The sequence below is a fragment of the Bacillus rossius genome, chromosome 2 (assembly GCF_032445375.1).
Source record: "Bacillus rossius redtenbacheri isolate Brsri chromosome 2, Brsri_v3, whole genome shotgun sequence".
NCBI classification, from domain to species: Eukaryota; Metazoa; Arthropoda; class Insecta; order Phasmatodea; family Bacillidae; genus Bacillus; species Bacillus rossius.
The window spans coordinates 61,282,179-61,295,542 of NC_086331.1; positions in this window are offsets into that span (position 1 = coordinate 61,282,179).

Here is a 13,364-nt window from a genome sequence, read left to right on the forward strand (position 1 = left end):
CGCTATAAATACTGTGCAGAGCTTCAGCAGTTCATGTATCATACAAGTGTACCGCGTGTGTGCTCGGCACTTGCTACCAATACCAATTAACATATTGACGTCGTCCCAAGTGCTCCTCCGGCTCGCTGAGGCCATTATTGCCCGTTGTTGCTTCAGGCTTGCGTGTGCGCCGGCGCCCGTGCGCAAAAGTGTAACAAAGGTTTCGTTTATATAATTAGGTGAGGGTGTAAATATCTATTTGTCTTGTTGTGTACCTGTAGATGTGTTTCCCGGGCGACTGAGTCGCGTCTTCCCGCCTGTGACCATGTGGCTCCACGCACTCGCACACGAAGGGAAGAGGGGGGGATTCATGTGCGCGCGGCAAGGGGGGAGGCCGCTGAGACGTCGCGGAGCGTGGGTCGAGTCAGTCGCCTGAGTGGCATGAGAGAGTGCGGTCGCGAAGTTGTGAGTGAGAGTCGAACTGACACTGTCAGTCGTGTCACCATTGTCACGTCACCGTCATTCGCGTTGTCAGTCACGTCACCGTCAGTCACGTCACCGTCGTTCGCGTCGGCAGTTACGTCATAGTCTTTCGTGTCATCGTCATTCGCGTCACTGTCAGTCACGTCACCGTCAGTCACGTTACAGTCGTTCGCGTCGGCAGTTACGTCACAGTCTTTCGTGTCATCGTCATTCGCGTCACTGTCAGTCACGTCACCGTCAGTCACGTCACCGTCGTTCGCGTCGGCAGTTACATCATAGTCTTTCGTGTCATCGTCATTCGCGCACTTTCAGTCACGTCACCGTCAGTCACGTCACAGTCGTTCGCGTCGGCAGTTACGTCACAGTCTTTCGTGTCATCGTCATTCGCGTCACTGTCAGTCACGTCACCGTCAGTCACGTCACCGTCAGTCACGTCACCGTCGTTCGCGTCGGCAGTTATGTCATAGTCTTTCGTGTCATCGTCATTCGCGTCACTGTCAGTCACGTCACCGTCAGTCACGTCACAGTCGTTCGCGTCGGCAGTTACGTCACAGTCTTTCGTGTCATCGTCATTCGCGTCACTGTCAGTCACGTCACTGCCAGTCACGTCACCGTCATTCACGCCACTGTCAGTCGCGTCACTGTCGTGTCACCGCCAGTCAGGTCACTGGTAGTGTGTCGCGCTCAACGTGCGTGGAGCCAGGCCTCGCCCCGATGGACTGTCACAGAGGGGAGCCGTGACAGTCCATGTACAGTTTGTGACGTGTGCATTAAACCCAGCTTAACGTCATAAGCTCTTTTATTTCACCCGAGTTAGGGTAGTTCCCTTGCCACGTGGCATGTACCCTCTCTACCGGAGCAGCTGGGCAGCGACTCCGAACCACAGGAACGGCCCTAACGTCGACAAAATGGCGCCCAACTAGTGTGGCTGACCATGAGCTATTACATAGAAACGGACATGAAAAGTGCGGATTTTCAAAACTTTCGGGAGCCGCGAGGATGCTGCAGGGAGTCGAGCGTGGACAAAAGTGGCGCAGGAGCAGAAGCCGACGCGCCAAAATGGTGTGAGATTGTGCCGTCAAGCGATAAGAGCGCGTCACACAGGTATCGGGTTTCATTCGGCCGCGCGAGTGAGTTTGCTCTTCCCCCTTTTCCCCTTCAAGGGATCGCGCCGGATGAGCGCAGGCAAATTGCGCCCTTAGGGTCGAGTGGGAGCCGAGTCCAGCCGAGCGACGACGAGTACAGCCGAGTTGGACCATTCAAGATCACTGCGCCGCCGCGTCAACTTCCGCGAGACGAAGAGCGTGCGGAAACGGGTCCTCCGATTGTGGAGGGGGGGAGGCGGGCCCTGCCTGTCTGTTCCCCGCCACCTGACGTCCCGGTCCGCCGCTCGGGCCGGTCAGCCGCGCAGGTCGCGGAATGCTACACACCTGTGCGCGTGAATATGGACGGGGTCTGCCAGGTGTGTCATAAGCCACACGGAGAGGGCAGCTTGCGAGGGGAGGGCACTACACTATGGTGCTCGTGTACCCCTAAGGAAAAGACTGTAAAAAAGGAAATATATAACCATGACACAGAGCGGGCCGTGATAAGGGAGCGTGTGACGTGCGCGATGGTAGGCTGTCCCGGGCGACCAGGCGAGACGGCGCGGTGCTATGTGTGTGGCACTGTCAGACACCGGATTTGCACGACTGCATGCGAATTCGCTAATTTCAGGGACGGACTATTTCTATGCGCAGCCTGTAACGACGGTGTGTGGCGCCATGGGGAGGCACAACCGGAACCGGTACCGCGAAATGCAAGCGTGGCGGTGTCACTACCTGTATTCACGGGGCGAGCACATGAAGATCCGCATACATTTCTGCAAGCATGCTGGGACAGACTATAAAGACACGCGGTGCCCGAGGACGAGTTCATGGACAGAGTTAGTGGACAGCTCCGGGACAGTGCCCAAGCCTGGTGGGCGATGGCAGGCGAATACCGGATGTCTTGGACCGAATTCGTTACCCGGTTCGAATCCCGTTTTGATGACGCGCGTTCCTGTGCCAGCTGTTGGTACCAGCTGTACTGTCAAACACAGCGGGCCGGGGAAAGCGTGGAAGGCTTTATTTATCAAAAGCTACGCCTCCACCGACGTCTGACGACAAGCGGCTCAGTCGCCGAGATACTGCCAGTAATTGTGGAGCTACTGTCACCGGAATTACGACCTTTCATGCGTAACGCCGCGGGAAGAAGCGTGGACGATTTCCTAGCCATGGCTAGAGAAACAGAGACAGACATCCAGGCCATACAGAGTGCAACGGAGACCATGATGCAGTGGAGGCCCAACCCCACCCCGGCGGTGCTGTCACCAGAAGATGCTGGAGCGGTGGTGCGGTACACTGGCCCGCCAGCACCGCCGGACAGATCCTCCCAGTCGCCGGGGTCGTGGGGACGCAACCTTGAGCCACAGGGCCAGTCGCGGCTGACCTGGCGGCAGGCTGACCGAGGGGAGCGACGCGGAGGCCCGACAGCCCACGAAGAGCGGCCTCCCCGCTGCAGGTACTGTCCAACAGAAATGTACCACTGGCACCGTGAATGCCCCGTCAAGGCCGCCGGAGAAGGGGGAAATGTAGGTGACACAATACCATCGGGAAACGCCTAGGTGAGGGCGATGAGACAGCTGGGCCCCGCTCTCCGAAACTCCAACCAGCCACGCCGCCCCACCTACCTAACGTCGGCGGGAGCGGTCAGCGCCGGCCCGACGGGCCGTGCACCGAGTCTTCGGCGAGCTCTACCACTCGCCCCACATCGTCGGCGTCCCCGCCAGCAGCTGCGGGCGCCAGTGATCTACCGCCCCGCCCACCTGACGTCGGCGGTGGCGGTCAGCGACGGCCCGACTGGCCGTGCCCCGAGTCTTCGGCGAGCTCTGCCGCTCGCCCCACATCGTCGGCGTCCCCGCCAGCAGCTGCGGGCGCCAGTGATCTACCACCCCGCCCACCTGATGTCGGCGAGGGCGGGCCGTGTCCCGAGTCTTTGGCGAGCTCTACCGCTCGCCCCACATCGTCGGCATCCCCGCCAGCAGTTGCGGGCACCAGTGATCTACCGCCCCGCCCACCTGACGTCGGCGGGGGCGGTCAGCGCCGGCTTGACTGGCCGTGCTCCGAGTCTTCGGCGAGCTCTGCCGCTCGCCCCACATCGTCGGCATCCCCGCCAGCAGCTGCGGGCGCCAGTGATCTACCGCCCCGCCCACCTAACGTCGGCGGGGGCGGTCAGCGCCGGCCCGACTGGCCGTGCCCCGAGTCTTCGGCGAGCTCTGCCGCTTGCCCCATCTCGTCGGCGTCCCCGCCAGCAACTGCGGGCTCCAGTGAGCTACCGCCCCATCCACCTGACGTCGGCGGGGGCGGGCCGTGCCCTGAGTCTTCGGCGAGCTCTGCCGCTTGCCCCATGTCGTCGGCGTCCACGCCAGCAGCTGCGGGCGCCAGTGAGCTACCGCCCCGACCACCTGACGTCGGCGGGGGCGGTACGCACCGGCCCAATAGGCCGTGCCCCGAGTCTTCGGTGAGCTCTGCCGCTCGCCTTACATCGCTGGCGGCCTCGACAGTAGATGCGGGGCTAGAAGATACGCTGTCCCGGCTCGGGCGCATGGGTCCCGAGGAAGGCAGTTTACTGCGCATACCTGTCCGGGTGGACGGCCAGGAACTGGCGGCGCTGGTGGACACCGCCGCCAGCCACAGCTATATTGCCGCCCACCTCGTCGCCAGTGCTGACGTGACAGCTGAGGCTGGGACAGTCCTGCTGGCCACCAGGGGAGCTTGCGCGCCCACGTCTGGGCGCGCCCAGGTAAAAATCCACATAAGGGACCATGTTAGCCAAACGGACGCCATAGTGCTGCATGAGCTACAAGAGGAGCTTATCCTGGGAGCCCCCTGGCTGGCACAGGTCGATGCTACAATCGAAGTCCGTGCCGGGCGCTTGCACCTTGGTACCCGCAGCCATTGGACTGTCTACGGTATCCACCGGCCTATTCCATCCCCACCTATCACAGTTGTAGGTTTGGATGAGCTGACCCACGGAGTTCCAGCCGAGCACCACGTCGACATTGACGAGGTGATAAGGGCTCATTCGCAAGTGTTTGCAGCTGCAGACCAGTTACAGAGGACTACACTTACAGAGCATTGCATACCCCTGGTGCCCCATACCCCTCCGTTCCAGAAAGTGTTCGGGTTCGGACCCCGTGAACAGGATGCCATACAGGCGCAAATCGAGGAGATGCTGGCGAGTGGCGTCATAGAACCTAGTAATTCACCTTATAATAGTCGTATCGTAATGGCCACCAAGAAAGATGGAACGCTGAGATTTTGCGTAAATTTCAAAGCAATAAATCACCTCACCATTCCGGCACCACCACCATTAATCAACATCACGGATGCCCTCGCTGTCTTGGGGAAAGCCACCATATTTTCAAAGCTTGACCTCAAGTCGGGGTAGTGGCAAGTGCCAGTATGCCCCGCCGACCGCCCCAAAACAGCCTTTACCGCCCCAGACGGCAGGCGCTTCCAGTTCTGTGCGATGCCGTTCGGCCTGATGGATGCTCCTGCGACCTTCCAGACCATGATGGTCCGTGTCCTGGATGGCTACATCGGCAAGTTTGTCCAAGCCTACCTGGACGATGTGATCATCTGGTCATGTTCGTGGGAGGAACACGCACACCATCTGGCCTTGGTGTTTGAGCGGCTCGCCAGGCACGGGCTGACGTGCGCCCCGAGGAAGTGCCACATTGGGGCGGAGGAGATCGAGTTTCTGGGCCATATTGTGGACGCAGAGGGATGCTGCCCGCTGCCCAAACAGCTGTCCATTATCGAGGGCAAGCAGGCACCCAAGACACGGAAGCAGCTCCAGAAACTCATGGGGCTGTTAAATTGGTTGAGGTCATTTGTTCCCCACTTCGCCTCGATTACCGCGCCCATGACCGACCTGCTTTCACCTAAGCACAAATTCCGGTGGACCCAGGCCGCCGACCAGGCCCTGGGCGAGTTAAAACAACAGCTCCGCAACTGCCACATCCTGTCGCGGCTGGTGCCGGACGAACCACTGTTCGTGCAGACCGATGCTAGCCAGGAAGGCATGGGGGTGGTGCTGTACCAGCTGGACGGCCAAGGCCAGAGACGTATCGTCGAGTACGCGAGTGCCAAGTTTGGCCCAGCGGAAAAACGATACCATGTCAATGAGCAAGAGTGCCTCGCTGTGGTGTGGGCACTAAAAAGATACCGACACTACCTCGAGGGGCGCCCCTTTATTCTCCGCACGGACAGCCAGTGCCTCAAATGGCTGGATTCCGTGCAGGAGGGCAAGTCCAAGTTTACCCGGTGGGCCCTTCTCCTCCAGAGCTTCCACTTCACGGTGGAACATGTTCCCGGCCGGGAAAATGAGCTCGCTGACGAGCTTTCCCGGCACCCGGACCCCAGAACCATAGTCAACGATGACCAGGGGTGGGACAACCTCCTACCCCCGGTTCCGATTACCAACTATTCGGACCCGGCCCCCGACGATGCCCTACTGTACACGCTGCCTGGGCCCAGCACACCAGAGCCGGCCACCCAATTCGCCACCATGGCAGAGCTGGTGGCTCACGTGCGTGACGCCCAGCAGGACGACCCACAAACGCGAGCCCGACTGGCCGAGTGTGGCGACCAAGCATTTCCCTATCAGCGTAGTCTCGATGGCATGCTTCAGACCCGTGGTGCTCGCAGAGGAAGCCGCTGGAGTTTTCATGCACCCCCTGCTGCACGGCCAGCCATCCTACTGTTCTTCCACAGTCATGAGCTGGCGGGGCACCCTGGGGCTGAACAGACCCTGCGAGAAATCCGCAGGACGTTCCACTGGCCGGAGGTCACGGCCGATGTTAAGCAGTTCGTGCATGAGTGCCAATGCTGCCAACAGTGTAAGGCGCGTCGACTTGATGGCGTGGAGCAACAGGTTCCCCGACGCCCTGACCACCCATTCCACGAGGTGGCCCTTGACATTATGGGCCCCTACCCACGCACCTCCCGGGGAAAGCGGTTCATCATTGTAGTCACTGATATGTTCACGCGATGGACCGAGGCATTTGCTGTCGCCAATGTCAAGGCGGGAACAATCATCGCCCTACTGGACCGAGAGGTGTTCCCACGGTATGGGTATCCGAGAGTGCTGCTCACGGATAATGGAGTCCAATTTACGGGCCACAGCTGGCAGAAGGCATGTGGGCGGTGGGGGGTCCATCATCACACCACCCCTACATATCATCCCAGATCAAATCCCACTGAACGCCGCAACCAAGACATGAAGACCCAGCTCCATATCCGCCTTGATGAGGACCACACTAAGTGGGACATTCACCTCCCCACCCTCTTGTACTGCCTCCGCCGGCGCACGAACGAGGTCACGGGATATTCTCCAGCTGAGCTGCTCCATGGTCACAACTTAGCATTGCCAGCCGAACTGGGCGTCATTCACACAGAAGAACCTTTACCGGTAGAGGACCTACGGGCTGGGGCACGCAGGCATCAGGCCCAGTTTTTGGATCATCGAACGCCCCAGTCCCTAAATCCACCCCCGTGGATCATTCCAGGCCAGTTTGTGTATGTAAGGCTCCAGCATCTGTCAGCCAAGGGCCGTGGGTTTTGCGCGGGCCTCGCGCCCAAGTGGTCCGAGCCCAGGGAGGTGGTGGCTCGCTTGGGGATGACCACTTACCTGGTGCGGCAGCCGAATGGCCGAATGGCCAAAATACACCGTGATGCCTTGCGGCTAGCCACGGTTCCGATGCTGCAGCAGCTGTCAACCACAGGAGCCGCTGATAGTTTTACAGACCAGGACAGACCCAGGGACCAACCAGAGACACCGCGAGGAGGCCATTGTGCCAATTCTGACCCGATGCCCCTAGACACCGACCCTGGAAGAAACCTCTGCAGTAGGGAAGGAAGGAGATCGGACTCACCTCAGGTGCCGACGAACTTAGGTGACAAAATGGTCACTGGCAATACCAACCCAGCGGGTTGCGAGGTTTCTTTAAATCACAAAGCTCCAGTCTTTTCCCGAGAAGCTACGCCCATCAAACAAGCATATGGGTATGAGCCCAACGGTTTCACCATGGACCACCTGGATGAGCTTGCTGACAGGCTGGACTCCAGGGATGCACAAAACTCCGTCGTTAACACATCCCTTACCCCAATCCCTGATGAAGAGGACCCTGAGTTACCAACCATTGACACCATCCCTAAAATAGTATTCCCCGAGGAAGTAATGGAAGGGTTAAACGGGGATGGGTACCACCACCACATAGGTTATCCACCTGAAGGGCCCTGTGGTCCCGAGGAAGGGGTCATCATTGAACTCCTTGATGAGGTGAAGGAAGGGGTCAGATACCCACCTATGCACCCAGACACTGCACCGAATTCCCAGGTTCCGGAAATAGCCCGCCATTCCACTCGTCAGCGCAGGCCTCCCTCCTACCTGCTAGACTATTGGCCATGGGTACTCACCCAGCAGGTTACTCCTACTTCCGCCCATGGGATGTCAATATGAATGCCCGAGTGCCTGAGTGTTAATGGTGAAGTGCGGGTGATCGTAGCATCAGCGGGCAAAATCACCTCGGGGAGGGGGGGGGGGGCATTTGTCGTCGTCCCAAGTGCTCCTCCGGCTCGTTGAGGCCATTATTGCCCGTTGCTGCTTCAAGCTTGCGTGTGCGCCGGCGCCCGTGCGCAAAAGTGTAACAAAGGTTTCGTTTATGTAATTAGGTGAGGGTGTAAATATCTATTTGTCTTGTTGTGTACCTGTAGATGTGTTTCCTGGGCGACTGAGTCGCGTCTCCCCGCCTGTGACCATGTGGCTCCACGCACTCGCACACGAAGGGAAGATTCATGTGCGCGCGGCAAGGGGGGAGGCCGCTGAGACGTCGCGGAGCGTGGGTCGAGTCAGTCGCCTGAGTGGCATGAGAGAGTGCGGTCGCGAAGTTGTGAGTGAGAGTCGAACTGACACTGTCAGTCGTGTCACCATTGTCACGTCACCGTCATTCGCGTTGTCAGTCACGTCACCGTCAGTCACGTCACCGTCGTTCGCGTCGGCAGTTACGTCATAGTCTTTCGTGTCATCGTCATTCGCGTCACTGTCAGTCACATCACCGTCAGTCACGTCACAGTCTTTCGCGTCGGCAGTTACGTCACAGTCTTTCGTGTCATCGTCATTCGCGTCACTGTCAGTCACGTCACCATCAGTCACGTCACCGTCAGTCACGTCACCGTCGTTCGCATCGGCAGTTACGTCATAGTCTTTCGTGTCATCGTCATTCGCGTCACTGTCAGTCACGTCACAGTCGTTCGCGTCGGCAGTTACGTCACAGTCTTTCGTGTCATCGTCATTCGCGTCACTGTCAGTCACGTCACCGTCAGTCACGTCACCGTCGTTCGCGTCGGCAGTTACGTCAGTCTTTCGTGTCATCGTCATTCGCGTCACTGCCAGTCACGTCACCGTCATTCACGCCACTGTCAGTCGCGTCACTGTCTTGTCACTGCCAGTCAGGTCACTGGTAGTTTGTCGCGCTCAAAGTGCGTGGAGCCGGGCCTCGCCCCGATGGACTGTCACAGAGGGGAGCCGTGACAACCCATGTACAGTGTGTGATGTGTGCATTAAACCCAGCTTAACGTCATAAACTCTTTTATTTCACCCGAGTTAGGGTAGTTCCCTTGCCACGTGGCACGTACCCTCTCTACCGGAGCAGCTGGGCAGCGACTCTGAACCACGGGAACGGCCCTAACGTCGACAATATGTTTCACGTGTTCCTCGACCATTGCCAGCTTATACAATCCTCTATATAAATAACCTCTTTTGGAAGCTGAAAATGGCTAAAATGGTTATTTTCACCGTCAATTTTAGGTTTGAAAATACAGTTTCACTGACTTGAAAATGGTTTAGGAACGTTCAACAAATCTTCACAATTAATATTTCGTCATAAAATTATAGGATCTCCACTGAAATTGCCTTAGAGGGGAGTCTTCTACAATGTTGCTGCATGTCAGAAGACCACCTGCCGGATATAGGCGTTAGGACCTTGATGCGCGTGACTGTATCGCTCTCAGCTCTCCGGCCCTTACCACGCCTCGAACATTAAAAAATTACTCGCTGTCAGGCGGCCACCTTAAATAGTTGCGCAATATTTAGGATTCCTGCGTACAACTGTTTCACCGCGGAAATGTTTAACATATTTATGTTGATATCATCTAATAAGATTATATCTTCATATTTTTCTAACATGTTACATAGTTAATTTTCAAGGTAGGCCGTTTACGGTAAAGTGGACACTGAAAATCACTTCTATTTGAATAAGAACCAATATTATATTTCGTGGAGGTTTCGGACATATAATTTTTGTTGAGTTGAAAAAATAGACTATCTTGAATAGAAAAATATAAATATTTAGCATAAATAAGTAGTGAAAGGATACAAATTGATCGAGAGAAAAAAGTAACCAGGTGCTCAGAAGTGTTAAATTTACCGTGAACAGTCTTCAGTTTAATTAGTTTATGGAATATATATATATATATATATATATATATATATGTATATACATACATATATAATTTTTGGCTTGTACAGGACCATAACGGCAATATCCCTGTGCTTATGGCGTACTTCTGCTGATAAGTTTTCATGCCTACCTGGCATGAGAAAGTCTTATGCTTTTGTGTATATATATCGCTACTCCTACACCTGATTTTCCAGTGATTCAATCTCATTTATGAACGTCTTAAAAAGCGCAGAGTGCATGTTAACGTTCCTTACACTGGACACATTTAAAATACAATTTCTTTTTGTTGATATGTTATTTAAAAATCAATGCTCAAATGATACAATTACATAAATATTACTAATACACAAAAACACTCCTAAGTGGCAGACTTAGTAGTAATATAAAAATTACAATTCTATTACGTTCATGTACACTCACCCCCACAATTATACAGATCTGAATAAACATTTTGCGGAATGTCAGTGTCATCCCCTCAGCCATGGGATGACTAATCTGATGTCGGTAAACTGTTCCAAGCTTATGACGCGGCAGTGGTGGATGACTTTGAATATAAATTAGTCTTGCATAGTGGTATTAACCATCTATTGTCACTTAAAGAGCGGTGTTTACAAGGTGATAATAATTCAAATATGAAAATCAATTTTTTTTTAAGTTATCAAGCGTGGAAGAATTTAGTATTTCGAGCGCCAGTGGTATGGCAGATCACAACCAGCATTCAGTAATTGCGTAAATGTGTGTGTATTATCATCATCTATAGTCTATAATATCCCTCACATCGTTGACACACTACTAAATGAACGTTTATATTAGTAGTTATAGTACTTAGTAGTTGATGGTAGACGTTGTTTGTTTACAATGTGGGATATGTACCACCCCCTCCCCCAATTTAAGTCCCTATACAGGTTTATGGTAGTGTGAGGATAGTTCAACCAAATATTTTAGAAGGACAATATAGGAAAGTCGTCAAAAAAACGGGCGACTTATTCAGTAGCGCATTCTGGCGCCCTAGCCTGGACCTACATTGTAAGCGCATTTGAGACAATGTTATTTAGCTAATTTTGAATGGACGTCTTTTATTTGTTTTCTCCTGTTTAAGTTATTTATAATGACTGGAAAAGTTTGTGCAATGTTTGGTTGCAATAATTACAATGTATCTAGCTGTTAAAAGTCGTTTTTTAGTTTTCCGAAGGTTGAAACTATAGCCAAATATCTTAATAGGAACTACAATATTTGCTATAGCCATGTTTACTTGTGTATGGTTTACATCAAATATTCCTTTTCCACTGTTAAAAAATGATAGTGCCTTATTGAAAACAATGATACATATTTCAACATACAATGTTTTAAATATTGTTTTAATCTATTTTTAATAGAAATTAGTTTTTAAATTTTTATTGTATATTTTTAAACCAGAGCATTACCTAAAAAATAATTTAAATATCCTCAAGTTTGTATTTTTGCGCTCCTCTCATTATGCTGAATGACTTAGTTGTCACTGTAGTATTTCAAGCAGTTTACCAAAATTATTTATTTCAAAAGTTTTATGTTTGATTTTCAACATAAAAATAATGTAAATTAGTTTTAAGTGTTTGGTTATGTTAAATAAATTAAATTAAACTAAATTTTTATAAGTGTTTGGTTGACTTCAATTAGCAACATTAAAAATACTTAATTTTGGTTCGGGACAAGTCATATTCGATTTAAAAGTTTTTTTATTCACTTTAAGCAGTTCCTCGAGGAATTTTTTTTCAACTTTCACGGAATATTTATAAAATATGTTATTTACACAATTTCAGGTTTAGAGTTAAGTATGTTTCATTATTAAAAACTGTCTGATTTGCGTCATTTGGTTGTCTGTTATGTTTACAGTAACACTATATTTAATGGTCTTAAAAATCAATATAGCTCTGTAAATTGGGTAACTGCTTTGAAATATGAATACTCAGTTTCAGTAAAAATATATTGACCGTAAATTTATTTCACGATGACAACAAGATTTCAAGAGACGAGAGTAAATCTGTGCTGGTATCTCCCATTGTAATACATGGGAATTTTAATTTCGCGGGCGTTTCTTTAGGCAAATCCACCAGGGTCGCTGCTGTCGGGTGTCGCCAGCTTTCACCGTGTTAAAAGGCTCGAGGTTCCTATATTGTCATTCTAAAATATTTGGTTTAACCCTCCACCACAACCCTCACACTCCTACTACCAACCGCTCATTCCGCACAATGACCTTGACTATCCAGGGTGGACAGTGTGCTGGGGATCTTTATGTTTCACAAGGATATGAGAAATGAACAGAAACAAGGTGTGATTCCGTCTGAATATAATTACGCCAAATTTATCTAAGGAAAATTTATAACAGATATAAAAGTTATTAACATACAATTTCAATTACATAATTAAAGAGCTCTCAGATATATTTAAAAAAAATGGGCTGGCCCTAAATTAGATTATAAAAAGATTTCAATAAAATACATAAACCAATAAAAAAATACAAATATGTTCTAAACATCCCAGTTTATATTCTCAAAGTCCAAAACAGATGTTTATGTGATTCACTTCATAGAACGTCGTAATTTAAAGAAAGTTCAAAAAAAGGTTTATAAATACTGTATCACCGGAGGTCGGTGCTTCGGTTCCCGGAGATCAGTAGAGTAGTATAGGATAGCCGGTCCGGGCGCAGGCTTTAAGGCTGTGGTGCTGTGGTGCCGACCGTCATATTTGATTCTGACGTCACGGCGGCCATCTTGGATGGTTGTGACCTTGACCTTTGACCTTGACCTTGAATTTGATCCTCAAAATCCGCCAAAATTGGGCAAAATTTGCCCCAAAATTCCTCAAAAATCGCCAAAATTTCCATTTCTGTGGAAAAAAGTTCCGCCAAAAAATCTCAAAAAATTCCACAAATTAAAAATTTCTCTTTTCGAAGGAAAAATTTCCCGTTTCGAGGGAAAAATTCCCGTTTTTAGTCCTTAAAAATCCCAGCGGCTGAAAATTCCTAAAACTGGCTTAAGCATCCTTAACTCAAGCCTCAGTTAAGCCATTTCTAGGAATAAGGATACCATGACCGCCATCTTGGATTATGTCGCCACCGTTGCAATTTCCGTTACGGCCGCCATCTTTAAATTTATTATCCGATTTTAATGATTTTTTTTTAAAAATTATAAAAAAATTCAAATAATAAAATTTTTAATAAAATATTTAAAAAACAAACATTTACGACACGGAGCTCGGAGTCCTCGGTTCGAACCCGACGAGTGCAAAAAAAATAAAAATGGCGACCGATCCTTCCCCCGAGGTGGCTGCAGGCATACTGACTCCCACCACTTTTTATCATCATCTAGTATGACGTCAT